This window comes from Pongo abelii, chromosome 10 (genome assembly GCF_028885655.2).
Source record: "Pongo abelii isolate AG06213 chromosome 10, NHGRI_mPonAbe1-v2.0_pri, whole genome shotgun sequence".
Lineage (NCBI taxonomy): Eukaryota > Metazoa > Chordata > Mammalia > Primates > Hominidae > Pongo > Pongo abelii.
Genome location: NC_071995.2, coordinates 91,972,575 through 91,985,665, shown reverse-complemented (window position 1 = coordinate 91,985,665; position 13,091 = coordinate 91,972,575). Strand labels below are relative to the sequence as shown.

At 42.3% G+C, this 13,091-nt stretch overlaps 1 protein-coding gene across 1 annotated transcript in view; it reads right to left on the bottom strand.

Annotated features, from left to right (window-relative positions):
• MRPL42 (mitochondrial ribosomal protein L42) overlaps window positions 1–13,091 on the bottom strand; it is a 60,402-nt gene that overhangs the window by 43,707 nt on the left and 3,604 nt on the right. Inside the window, exons 2-4 of the mRNA XM_009248095.4 lie at window positions 5,003–5,159; window positions 4,778–4,871; window positions 1,026–1,208 (exon numbers count right to left, since the gene is read on the bottom strand). The gene's annotated coding sequence lies outside the window, so the exon portion shown is untranslated. The remainder of the gene's footprint in view (window positions 1–1,025; window positions 1,209–4,777; window positions 4,872–5,002; window positions 5,160–13,091) is intronic.

The window sequence follows — 13,091 nt, the reverse complement described above, 5'->3', positions numbered from 1 at the left end:
CAAACCACTACTCTGGGCTAATTTTTTGTATTTTTTGTAAAGACTGAGTTTTGTCGTGTTGCCCAGGCTGGTCTCGAACTCCTGGCCTCAAGTGATCCACCTACCTCAGCCTTGCAAAGTGCTTGGATTACGGTCATGAGCCACTGTTCCCAGCCAGAACCATCTTAATTATTTTCTTTATAGCTCCTGGAGGTTCAGCATAATGTTAGGTAGGCAGTAGAGTGCAGAGGTTAAGAAATGGAGTCTGAGAATCTAGCTGCCTAAATTTGAATCTCCCCTTGCTTCTTAACTATGTTATTTGGGGTAATTTAATTACTTAATATTTTTGAGTCTCAGTTTATCCTTTGTAAAAGTAAGGTAATATGTTTTCTGGCTGGGTGTGGTGGCTCACACCTGTAATCTACTTTACAGAATTGTTGAGTGGAAAAAATAACAGAAAGTGAGCAAAAAGCTTAGCAAAGTACCTAGCAGGTAGTAAGCACTCAATCAGTGCTAACCATAATCAGATCTTACAGATGCTTAACAAAATCTTGTCTAATAATTTTTGTGAAAATCTGTATCAAGGAGATGACTTCTTAGGCACTAAAATAAAAGCCTTCCCTTTTGACTACAAGGAATGATCTAATAAATAACTAAAAATGAAAAAACAAATCTGGTCTAAAATGAACAATAATGGCCAGGCGCAGTGGCTCATGCCTGTAATTTCAGCACTTTGAGAGGCTGAGGTAAGTGGATCACCTGAGCTCAGGAGTTCGAGAACAGCCTGGCCAACATGGCAAAATCCCATCTCTACTAAAAATACAAAAATTAGCCAGGCTTGGTGGCACGCACCTGTAGTCGCAGCTACTTGGGAGGCTGAAGCAGGAGAATCGCTTGAATCCAGGAGGTGGAGGTTGCAATGAGCGGAGATCATGCCACCGCACTCCAGCCTGGGCAATAGAGAGAGACTCTGTCTAAACAAAAATAAAAACAAAAAGGTTGGCATATCTGTTAGGGTCCCAGAAGAAAACAGATGACTCACTCACATCGGGATGGTTTCACGAGGGTTTGTTTACAGAAGGTGTCTTCACGGAAGTGTGAGTGGTATGTAGGGGAATCACAGGATCACAGGTAGTAGTAGTAATAGTAGTAGTAGTAGCAGCAGTAGTAGTAGAAGAAGAAGAATTTGGGCTTAGTAAAACTGGCTGTTCCTTCATGCTCCTCCAGGCCTGAAGGTACAAAGAGAGGGAGCAGTTATCAGAACCCAGAAAAAGAGAGTCCTGCAGCAGCTACCTTGAGAGGGGAAGTAACCTTCAACTGAAGGGCATAGCTAGCCTGAGGTGACCTTGAAGGAGTAACCCAGAGTAATAATTACCCTGACCTCTCCATCTTTCCTGTCTCCCATGGGTTAAGGGCCCAGTCTCATAAGACACAAGACTGCCCCCGCCACTGCAGATGCCAATCTGTGATGTACTGCGTGTGTGTGTGTGTGTGTGTGTGTGTACTGGAAAATAGCACTGTAGGTGGATCTGGTTTATTTCATTACAGATATATATACATATATATGTGTATATTTGTGTGTGTATATATGTGTACACATCATATATAATATATGGTATGTACATATGTACACATCACATATTACTATATGTAAGTATTCTATGTGTAAGTCCTTAGAATGTATTATATTCACTTTGTGGCCTATTAGTTTATCTTTGTAATTCTAATTTTTTTTTTACATGGGGTCTCACTCTGTCACCCAGGCTGGAGGGCAGTAGTACTATAGTGGCTCACTGCAGCCTTGACATCCCGGACTCAAGTGATGCCCCCACCTCAGCCTCCCAAGTAGCTGGAACTACAGGTGTGCCACCACGCCCAGCTATTTTTTTTTAATATAGAGATGGGGGGTCTCACCATGTTGCTTAGTCTTGTCTCAAACTCCTGGGCTCAAGCCATGCTCCCAAATGCTTTTTTTTTTAAGACAGGGGATTTTTTAAAGATTTTAAGATTTTAGATTTAAGATTTTAAGATTTTAAGATTAAAAAAAAGTTAAGATTTTTTTTAAGACGGGGGAGAATACTCCCCAAATGCTGAGAGTACAGGTATGAGCCACTGTGCCTGACCTATGATTCTAATTTTTAAAGGCTTCTTATTACAGAAAATTTCAAACATATACAAAATTAGAAAGAATAGTATAATAAACCACTAGGTACCTCTCATTCAGCTTCAACAATGATAACTCATGGCCAATTTTATTTCATCTATACTCCCACCTTGTACCTTCTCCTATATTATTTTGAAGCAAATCACACATAGCCTATAATTTCATCTATAACTATCTCGGTAAGAAACACTAATAGGTAAGAACTCCTTTCTTCTAACATAACCGTATGTCATTATACAATTTTTAAAAATTGACAAGGATTATTTAACATTCTCAAATATCCAGTGAATATACAGCTTTCCAGATGGTTCATAAATGTCATATTTTAAATTTGCTTTGCTTGTTTGAATCAGAATCCAAATTAGATCCATGCATTTTAACTGTTTGAGATCACTTTTAAGTTTCTTTAATTTACACGTTCCTCCTCGATTCCTCTCTCTCTCTCTTTTTTTTTTTCTTGCATTTATTTGTCTAATAAACCGGGTTGTTTGCCCTGAAAAGATTCTCACAGTCTGGACTTTGCTGAGTGCATCCTTGGGGCAAACTTTAACATGTTCCCAGGTCCTTTGTATCTTCTGTAATTTGTGATCCCAATTTTTTTAAAAAATGATTTCCTTAGAAATCATTATATTAAAAAGGACAATTGCACTCATATGTTTATCACAGCACTAGTCACAATAGCAAAGTCCTGAAACCAACCTAAGTGCCCATCAACAGTTGGCTGCATAAAGAAAATGTGTGAGAGAGAGAGAGAGAGAGAGAGAGATAGATAGATATCTCATGGAACACTATGCAGCCATAAAAAAGAATGAAATCATGTCCTTCGCAGCAACGTGGATAGGGCTGGAGGCTGTTATTCTAAGTGATCTAATTCAGAAACAGGAAATCAAATACCACATGTTCTCACTTATAAGTGGTAGCTTGACAATGGCATACATGGACATAAAGATAGAAATAATAGACATCCAAAGGGAGGAAGTTTGCAGGGGGACTAGGGTTGAAAAATTTTACCTCTCAGGTACAATGTTCACTGTTTGGATAGGGGATACACTAGAACCCCAATCCATCCCCACCAGTGTGAAATACAGTCATGTAGCAGACATACACATGTACTCCTTGAATCTAAAACTAAATTAAATTTTAAATAAGTTTTAAAAATGTATCTTTAGGTAGCCAATTTAGACTTGTAAGTCTATGTTGGAGGGTGTAAAAAATTGTATTAGGTTTGGAAGCACTATTAGAGTATTTCATAGCTGAGTTGCCATATTTAGATTTTTTTAATTTATGAGAATTATTTCAGTGCTTGAGAATATTTATCAGTCAGAAAATTGGAGGGCTGGAAAAGAAAATCGTATATGCTAGATTTATTAATGCAATTTTAATGTTTAAATGGCCAGGCATGGTGACTCATGCCTATAATCCCAGCACATTGGGAGGCTGACACAGGAGGATCACTTGAGCCCAGGAGTTCACAACCAGCCTAGGCAACATGGTGAGACCCTGTCTTAAAAAAAAAGAAAAGGAAATTAATATTTAAATGTATTTAACTTGCTCAAGTATTATTTTAGCCGCTAGTCTATAAATAGAATAATAAGAACTATTGCAGCCATAAAAAAGAATGAGTTCATATCCTTTGCAGGTACATAGATGAAGCAGGAAGCCATCATTCTCAGCAAACTAACACAGGAACAGAAAACCAAACACCTCATGTTCTCACTTGTAAGTGGGAGCTGGACAGTGAGAACACATGGACACAGAGAGGGGAACATCACACACGGGGGCCTGTCAGGGGTGGAGGGCAAGGGGAGGGAGAGCATTAGGAAAAATACCTAATGCATGTGGGGTTTAAAACCCAGATGACCGGTTGATAGGTGCCGCAAACCACCATGGCACATGTATTCCTATGTAACAAACCTGCACGTTCTACATATGTATACCAGAACTTAAAGTAAAAAAAAAAAAAAAGAATAATAAGAACTATAAATCAAACTTGAAATCTTGAGGAAAAACTATACTTTACTGTTACTTCAATCAATTTAATGTTAATTTTTCAAAAATCTGTGAATAACCAGACATGGTGGCTCACGCCTGTAATCCCAGCACTTTGGGAGGCCAAGGCAGGCAGATCACCTGAGGTCAAAAGTTCAAGACCAGCCTGGCCAACATGGTGAAACCCCATTCTACTAAAAATATCAAAATTAGGGCAGGCACAGTGGCTTGTGCCTGTAATCCCAGCACTTTGGGAGGCCAAGGCAGGTGGATCATTTGAGGTTGGGAGTTCCAGAACAGCCTGGCCAACATGGTGAAACCCCATCTCTACTAAAAAATACAAAAATCAACCTGGCATGGTGGCAGGTGCCTGTAATCCCAGCTACTCAGGAGGCTGAGGCAGGAGAATCGTTTCAAACTGGGAACCTGGGAGGCGGAGGTTGCAGTGAGCTGAGACTGTGCCACCGCACTCCAGCCTGGGTGACAGAGTGAGACCCCCATCTCAAAAAGAAAATTTTGTGAATAATCTTGTGCCTCAAAGAGAACAAAATACATCAACTTAAAGATGTTTTTGCCCTCATCTCTCAAAAATCACATCCAAACAACAGTGAGAACAAAAATGGAAGCTGACAGAAACTGGAATACCTGACTTGGTAGAGCAAAGTCAAGCATACAAGTTGCACCAAGGCTCAGGAATTGGTGGCATCAAGTATTTAGGAAGGCAGGAGGGATGAGGGGGCTGAAAAGTGATGGAATATTTGAAAATCAGCATAAAGCACAATTAGACCTCAGACTCCTATATCTAACAGCCTACCCCAGTTGGAAATGGAAATACAAATCCCAAAGATTCTGGATTTAGGAAAGTTATACCTAGAAGAGGGCAGAGGAGAAGAGTCCAATGGAAAACTGGGGAGGTGGCTGGGATGGTGGTTCACGCCTGTAATACTAACACTTTGGAGGTCCAAGCGGGAGATTGTTTGAAGCCAGGAGTTAGATACCAGCCTGGGTTAACATAGCGAGGTGCCATCTGTACAAAAAAGAAAAAAAAAAATTAGCCGGCTGTGGTGGTGCATCTGTAGTCCCAGCTACTCAGGAGGCTGAAGCTGAGTTTGCAGGATTGCTTAAGCCCAGGAGTTTCAGGGTTCAGTGAGCTATGATCTTACAACTGCATTCCAGCCTGGGTGACAGAGCAAGACCCTGTCTCCAAAAAAAGGAAAAAAGAAAACTTGGGAGGAGGAATGCCAGGTCTGTTTTTTGAGCCTGGTCTGCAGCCTTTCCTGTGATCATGTGAACCACCCCATGTCCTCCCAGTGAATTCCTTTTCTGTTTCAGTCAGCCTGAGTCAGTTTCCATGCCTGTAACCAAGAACCCTGATTAACGTAATATTTTGCACTTACTTGGTGACAATTCTACTAACATTATGTTTCCATCCCCCATAAGCCCATAAGGGTAGTTTTTTTTCTTGCAACCTCTGCCTCCCGGGTTCAAGCGATTCTCGTGCCTCAGCCTCCTGAGTAGCTGGGATTACAGGGACGTGGCCAGCTCGTTTTTGTATTTTAAGTAGAGATGGGGTTTCACTGTGTTGGCCAGGCTGGTCTTGAACTCCTGACTTAAAGTAATTCACCCATCTCGGCCTCCCAAAGTGCTGGGATTACAGGCGTGAGCCACCGTGCCTGGCCCCATAAGAGTAGTTCTTCGTCTGATTTTGCTCATAATTTTACTTGCAGAGTCTAGTATAGTGTCTGGCACTTAGTGGGCACTAACCAAATAAATGTTTTGGTTTGTTTTTTTGTTTGTTTTGTTTTTTTGAGACAGAGTCTTGCTGTCGCCTAAGCCAGAGTGCAATGGCGTGATCTTGGCTTACTGCAACCTCCCCCTCCTGGAGTCAAGCAATTCTCCTGTCTCAGCCTCCTGAGTAGCTGGGATTAAAGGCGCCTGCCACCACGCCTGATTGATTTTTATATTTTTAGTAGAAACGGGGTTTCACTATGTTGGTCAGGCGGGTCTTGAACTCCTGACCTTAGGTGATCCACCTGCTTGGGCCTCCCAAAGTGCTGGGGTTACAGGTGTGAGCCACCGAGCCTGGGATAAATATTGGATGGATGAAGAAGCCTTCTCTGTGTCTTCTATATACTCCTAATTGCATCTCTTCTATATCTCAGTTTAACAACTTGTCACATCAAATTGTATTAGTTTTTAATGTCTGTTTCCCCTATTAGAATGTAAGTTCAAGCCAGGTGCGGTGGCTTACGCCTGTAATCCCAGCACTTTGGGAGGCTGAGGTGGGTGGATCACCTGAGGTCTGGAGTTTGAGACCTGCCTGACCAACATGGTGCAACCCCGTCTCTACTAAAAATACAAAATTAGCCAGGTGTGGTGGCGCATGCCTATAATCCCAGCTACTTGGGAGTCTAAGGCAGGAGAATTGCCTGAGCCTGGGAGGCGGAGGTTGCAGTGAGCCGAGATCGCACTATCGCACTCCAGCCTGGGCAACAAGAGCAAAACTCCGTCTCAAAAAAAAAAAAAAAAAGTAAATTCAAGATCAGAGATCCTACCTTGTTCATTAAAAAAAAAAAAAAATTACCTCCTAGACCAGGCGTGGTGGCTCATGCCTGTGAACCCAGCACTTTGGGAGGCCAAGGCCAGAGGATCGCTTGAGCTTAGGAGTTCGAGACCAGCCTGGGCAACATAGCAAGACCCCATCTCTATCTTAAAAAAAAAAGTTAAAAAAAAATTTAGTTCCTAAACCAGGTGTGGTGGCTGGTGGCTCAAAAAAAAAAATACAAAAATTAGCCAGTCATGGGGGTATGTGCCTATGGTTTCAGCTATTCAGGAGGCTGAGATGGGAGGATAGCTTGAACCCAGGAAGTCGGGGTTGCAGTGAACCATGATGACACCACTGCGCTCCAGCCTGGGCAGCAGAGTGAGACTCTGTCTCAAAAAAAAAAAAGTTCTTACAGATGGTCTAGTATAGTACATCATAGGCAGAGAATGAGTGAAGGCAGGAAGGAGGGAATGTGTGCAGCCATTATGTTACTGCTGAACACATAACAAAGAAGAATATGGTGCTCCCTGCCTTAAAGGGGTGCACAATGTGGTGAGGGAGACAGGTAAACAGATTACTACAAGTGACCGTTGTTAGAACATGATGAACAAGGTGTTTTGGAGAACATGGAGAAAACTTCATTGCAGAAAGTAAAAAGTTTCCTCTTCAAATTTCCCTTCTTGTTAAAGAATAAATCATAAGTGTTAGAAATAATAATTTCTTTTAAAGACTAACTTCCTTGAAGCCTCCTTGCTTTGTGCTAATAACTCTTTGTTAAGCCTTATCCTATGTAGCTGTTAGACATACTCACAGGCACATAGTATATTCTATGTCCTTGTACTTTAACCAAGATATTTGTGCTGGACGTGCTCACAGGCATGTTCCAGCTCACAGCCTATGCCCCTTCCTTATTTAGGAATATTATTACTTTTCTAAGTCCTTTGGTAAGCAACTTCCTCTTTTCCTCTGTTCTCCATTGCTTTTACCTATTTTTAAAAGTTTTTAAGCTGTTAGCCAATCGGGTGCAGTTTAGACTGTGAGGTCTGGCTCCAGCCAATGGAGACAGGACACAGTAGCAAGGACAAGCTGCGTAAGGAATAAAAATTGCTTCCCTCCTTTGTTCAGATGTGCTCTCACCATTGTTCCATCTGCAAGGAGCACCCTTTCTGCAGAAAGTAAAATTGCCTTGTTGAGAGAACTTTTTGTCTGAATGCTAATTTTTCCCTGTGGTACCAAGGAACAAGCATTCTGTTTTTAAATAAACATTTTACATATAACATTCATGGAGGAGGGCAAGAAACCATCAGGTAGATGGGGTGGAGAACCTCTTGTGAAAAGGCAACCAGATGTGAAAATTATGGTGTTAGAAGGAGTGCTAGTATGATCCATTATAGGACATTCAAAGCAATGACGAGATTGCCCAGGTTGTGATATGGGGTTGCTTTCAGGGAGTTGTCATAGAAAGTAAGCAGTCGGGGCCTGGCGTGGTGGCTCATGCCTATAATTCCAGCACTTTGGGTGGCAGAGGCGGGAGGATCACTTAAGGCCAGGAGTTCAAGACCAGGTGAGGCAACATGTTCTCTATTAACAACATGTTGCCTAGCCTGGTCTTGAACACATAACATCTTTCTTATGCTTCTGCTTACTTTTTGTTGTTGTTGTTAATAGGGATGTTACAACAGCATCTTTATTAACAAAAACAACAACAAGTAAGCAGAAGCATAAGAAAAAGTCAAGTGGTTTTGTGATTTTGTGATTACAAGAGGAATAAGTTTTCTGATTGGTGAATTTCAAACTAATGAACTCGGTCTGCTCAGCCTTTTATCTTTCCCTCCTCCCATTTTTTCTCTCTCCTATTTTTTTTTTTTTTTTTTTTTGTCCCTGCCTCTGGCCTCATGCATTCCCATTTGCTGTCTTGGGTTAAGGAGCTTGCAGTTGTCTAGCTGTGCTAAGTGACTATGTAGCTATAATTGCAATTATGGGGCTAGTGGGGGAACATTAGTAAGCCCAACTGACTGCTGATTTAGAGCTATATTCTCCAATCAGATTTATTAATAATGAAAGCAATATTTTAATTTCCGTCTGTTGTGTTTTTCAACTGGTTATAATTTCAGGAGTGGAAAGCCAGGTATCGTGGCTCACGCCTGTAATCCCAGCACTTTGGGAGGCCAAGGTGGGCAGATCACGAGGTCAGGAGATCAAGACCATCTTGGCCAACATGGTGAAAGCCCGTCTCTACTGAAAATACAAAAATTAGCTGGGCGTGGTGGTGCACGCCTGTAGTCCCAGCTACTCGGGAGGCTGAGGCAGGAGAATTGCTTAAACTGGAGAGGCGGAGGGTGCAGTGAGCTGAGATCACACCAATGCACTCCAGCCTGGGCGACAGAGCGAGACTCTGTCTCAAAAAACAAAAAAAAAATTCAGGAGTGGAAAGAGGTGAACAATACTGAACACCCAAAACCCAACAATCTGGAATACTGAACACCTGGGGCCAACTTAAACTTCAACAATCTGAAATATCTCACACTTGGACCAAAAGAATTTGAACAGGCAGGAGGAAAGATATAGGTATTGGGTCAGGAGAGTTTAGAAAAGCAGGAGTAAGTAAATTGTAAGTCAAGGTTCCTGTTGCAACTGTTTTGCTTTTCTTGAAAAGGTCACATAATATGACATTGACTCTCAAGCTTTAGACCCTTCAGTGGCCCCTAGGGAGCTTGTTAAAAACACAGAGACATGGGGACTATGACTTGAACTCAGAAGACCTTGGGCAGGGCCCCTTCACTGGTATGTTCAACTAGTCTCTGAAGTGAGCAAGCAGTCTAAAGTTTGAAAACATCTGTTCCAGGGTATATCGGATCCCAAATCAATGCACTCAGAAGAAAAATAACAATTTCAAAAACATTTCTAATCATACTAGAAGCAGATGAATTTTTTTTTTTTTTTTTTTTTTTTTTTTTGCAGATAGCAAGTGACATAATAGAGAAACGTGGGAGAAATCAATCAGACTTGAGACCGACAGGTGATGGTGAAGGAGGGAGAAAGGTGATGGGAGTGAATTAAAAAGAAACTTGGGTGGGGCACACCAGGTGGGAGGAAGTGGGAGAACAGTTTAGGCTGGGTAGGGGCTGAGTATGCAATCACTGGCAGAGTTACGAAGTGACTGAAGCCCAGGGACGTGGAAAGCAAACAGTTCTCCTGGGAACCTGAAAGGGTGGCACACTGGCGGAGAAGTGAGCCCTGCTTTGCAGAGTTCCTGTTCCAGCCAGGCTTCTGGCCAAATGTCTTGAGTCACCAACCTCTGGAATCCTGTTTCCACTGGGAACTGGCCCAGACAAAGGAGACGAATATACGTGTGGAACACCCTCCTCCATCCACTTTTATTTATTTATTTATTTATTTATTTGAGACAGAGTCTTGCTCTGTCACCTAGGCTGGAGTGCAGTGGCGCGATCTTGGCTCACTGCAACCTCCACCTCCTGGGTTCAAGCGATTCTCCTGCCTCAGCCTCCCAAGTAGCTGGGATTACAGGCACATACTACTACGCCCAGCTAATTTTTTTTATTTTTAGTAGAGATGGGGTTTCACCATGTTGACCAGGCTGGTCTTGAACTCCTGACCTCAAGTGATCCACCCACCTCAGCCTCCAAAGTGCTGGGATTACAGGCATGAGCCACCCTGCCCAGCTCCATTTACTTTTATAGGAACATTGCAGAATCAGTGATGGATCCTACAAAATCACTCTAGTGGTGCATGCACTTAAAGGTACTTAAAGCTGTTGCTAGGTGAGATAACATTCACAAACACTTTGTAAAGCATAAAACACTAAACAAAGCAAAGCTGTATTACTCTGATTCTCCTGGGTCTCATGTTTCCCAGGGTCTTCCACGTGAGACAGCACTCCTTAGGGACTGCCTATGACCCTGGAAGATCCCACTCAGGTCCTTCTTACAGGCTGGTCTGGTGCTGGTTAAGAGTTTGTAAGTGCTCAATGTCTTATGATGAAGGCATGAATATAAGCCACCAGGCAATTTTTCTTCCTTTTTTAAAATCAGTGAGCAGTCTTTTCTTCCCACACCCCCACCCCACCCACTCCCTGTTTGAGTCAGTGTTCATGAACCTTCCTCTCACAGATTCTTCTGTCTTGATCACCCACGAAACAGTTTCCCTATGCTGCAAGAAACAATAAGGGAACTTGCAAACAAATACTTCTGCCTGATGACAATTGTATATGAATTGAAATAGGACCTCTATTAAAGGTGACTGATATACCATTTTCCAAACTGAACTACTCTATTCTTTTTCTGCAAAGCATTAGTTTGTAGAAAAACTCTGTTGCTCTCCAGAAAGTCAAGTTGAAAGGTTTAGGGATTGACATAAACATCCTGTGCTTTCTGTAAGTGTTCACTTACGGATCATGAATCTATGGCAACCATTCTCAAACAGGTGTTTATATTCAGCCTGTACCGATTGATTTATTCCCTTGACAAGTATTTTTTGAGAGCATATATGTAGCAGTCCCTGTACTTGGGCCCAGGGTACAGTGGTAACCAAGACAGAGAAGATCCCTGACTCTGAGAAGATCAGGAACATATGTCCTAAGTTATTGCCTATAGGGTAAATGGTACTTAGGTCTCTGCCATTACGAGACCAAAGTAGAAAACCTGGAATATTTGGGGGTGGGTAATGAGGAAGCAGCAAGGGGCAGTAAAATACTGTTTGGGGGAGTAAGAGTTTCTCATACAATGGGACTCCTCTAATGCCTCCAACATAGCAGTCATTCTTGTTTGCTTGTGCCCTGTAAGATAATGCAATGGCACTCGCACTTTGAGTCCCAGAAGGAGCAGAGACTGGAAAAAAACCAGGAGAAGAGTGCAGCCTGACAAAGAACCAAAAAAAGACTAATTAGCTAAGAGTTCTGGTCTGGGCGTGGTGGCTCATGTCTGTAATCTCAGCATTTTGGGAGGCTGAGGTGGGTGGATCACCTGAGGTCATGAGTTTGAGACCAGCCTGACCAACATGGCGAAATCCCGTCTATACTAAAAAATACAAAAATTAGCCGAGTGTGGTGATGTGTGCCTGTAGTCCCAGCTACTCAGAAGGCTGAGGCAGGAGAATTGCTTGAACCCAAGAGGCGGAGGTTGCAGTGAGCTGTGATCGCACCACCGCACTCCAGCCTGGGCAACAAAGCGAGAGACTCTGTCTCAAAAAAGAAAAAAAAAGAAAGAAAAAAGAGTTCTGGGTCAGACATGGTGGCTCACACCTGTAAGTCCAGCATTTTGGGAGGCAGAGGCAGGAGTATTTCTCGAGGCCAGGAGCTTTAGACCAGCCTGCACAACATAGCCAGACCCAGTCTCTACAAAAAAATTAAAAATTACCCAGGCATGGTGGAGGCTGAGTGGGGAGGAGTTGGAGACTACATTGAATTATGATTTGATTGCGCCACTGCACTCCAGTCTGGGGCAACAGAGCAAGACACTGTCTCTTAAAAAAAAAAAAAAAAAAGAGTTATGGCTAGCACTGCTCAGCTTAGTGAAGCTATCTGGCCACTGTCATTATTTATTCAGTACCATGGACCTGGACCAGCATCTTTTTGCTGAGTTTTGAGTGTATTATATAAGTCCTGATCAGCATTGTTAGAGCTTTGAATACCTCTTGAGCAGTCTATTGAAATTAGTGAACTGAACACATATTTCACATTTTGAATAGCTAAAACATTCACGTGGTTCATAATTCAAAAAGTATAAGAGTACACAGTAAAAAGCCTCCCTTTTACATTTGTTCTCTGGCTGCTCAATATCCCACCTCTGAAGGAATCCACTTAGTTTTTTAAAAAAATGTTTTGTGGGTACATAGTAGGTATATATATTTATGAGGTACATGATCAGTTAGTTTTTTAGATATCCTATTTTATCCATATTTTATGGGTATAGTAAGTAGGATTTTTAAAAATAAGTTTTGGCCAGGAATGGTGGCTTACGCTTGTAATCCAGCAGCACTTCAGGAGGCTGAGGTGGGAGGGGTCGCTTAAGCCCAGGAGTTCGAGACCATCCTAGGCAACATGGTGAAACTCTTGTTTCTAAAAAATTTAAAAATTAGCTGGGCATGGTGGTGTGCATCTGTAGTCCCAGCTTCTCAGGAGGCTGAGGCCCACTTGAGCCCAGGAGGTTGAGGCTGAGGCTGCAGTAAGCCATGTTTGTACCACTGCACTCCAGACTGGGTAACAAGTGAGACTCTGCCTCAAAACATTTTTTTTAATTTTATTTATTTTTTGAGACCTAGTTTAGTTCTTGTTGTCCAGGCTGGAGTGCAATGGTGCCATCTCAGCTAACTGCAAACTCTGCCTCCCGGGTTCAAGCGATTCTCCTGTCTCAGTCGCCCAAGTAGCTGAGATTATAGGCATGAGCCACCACACCC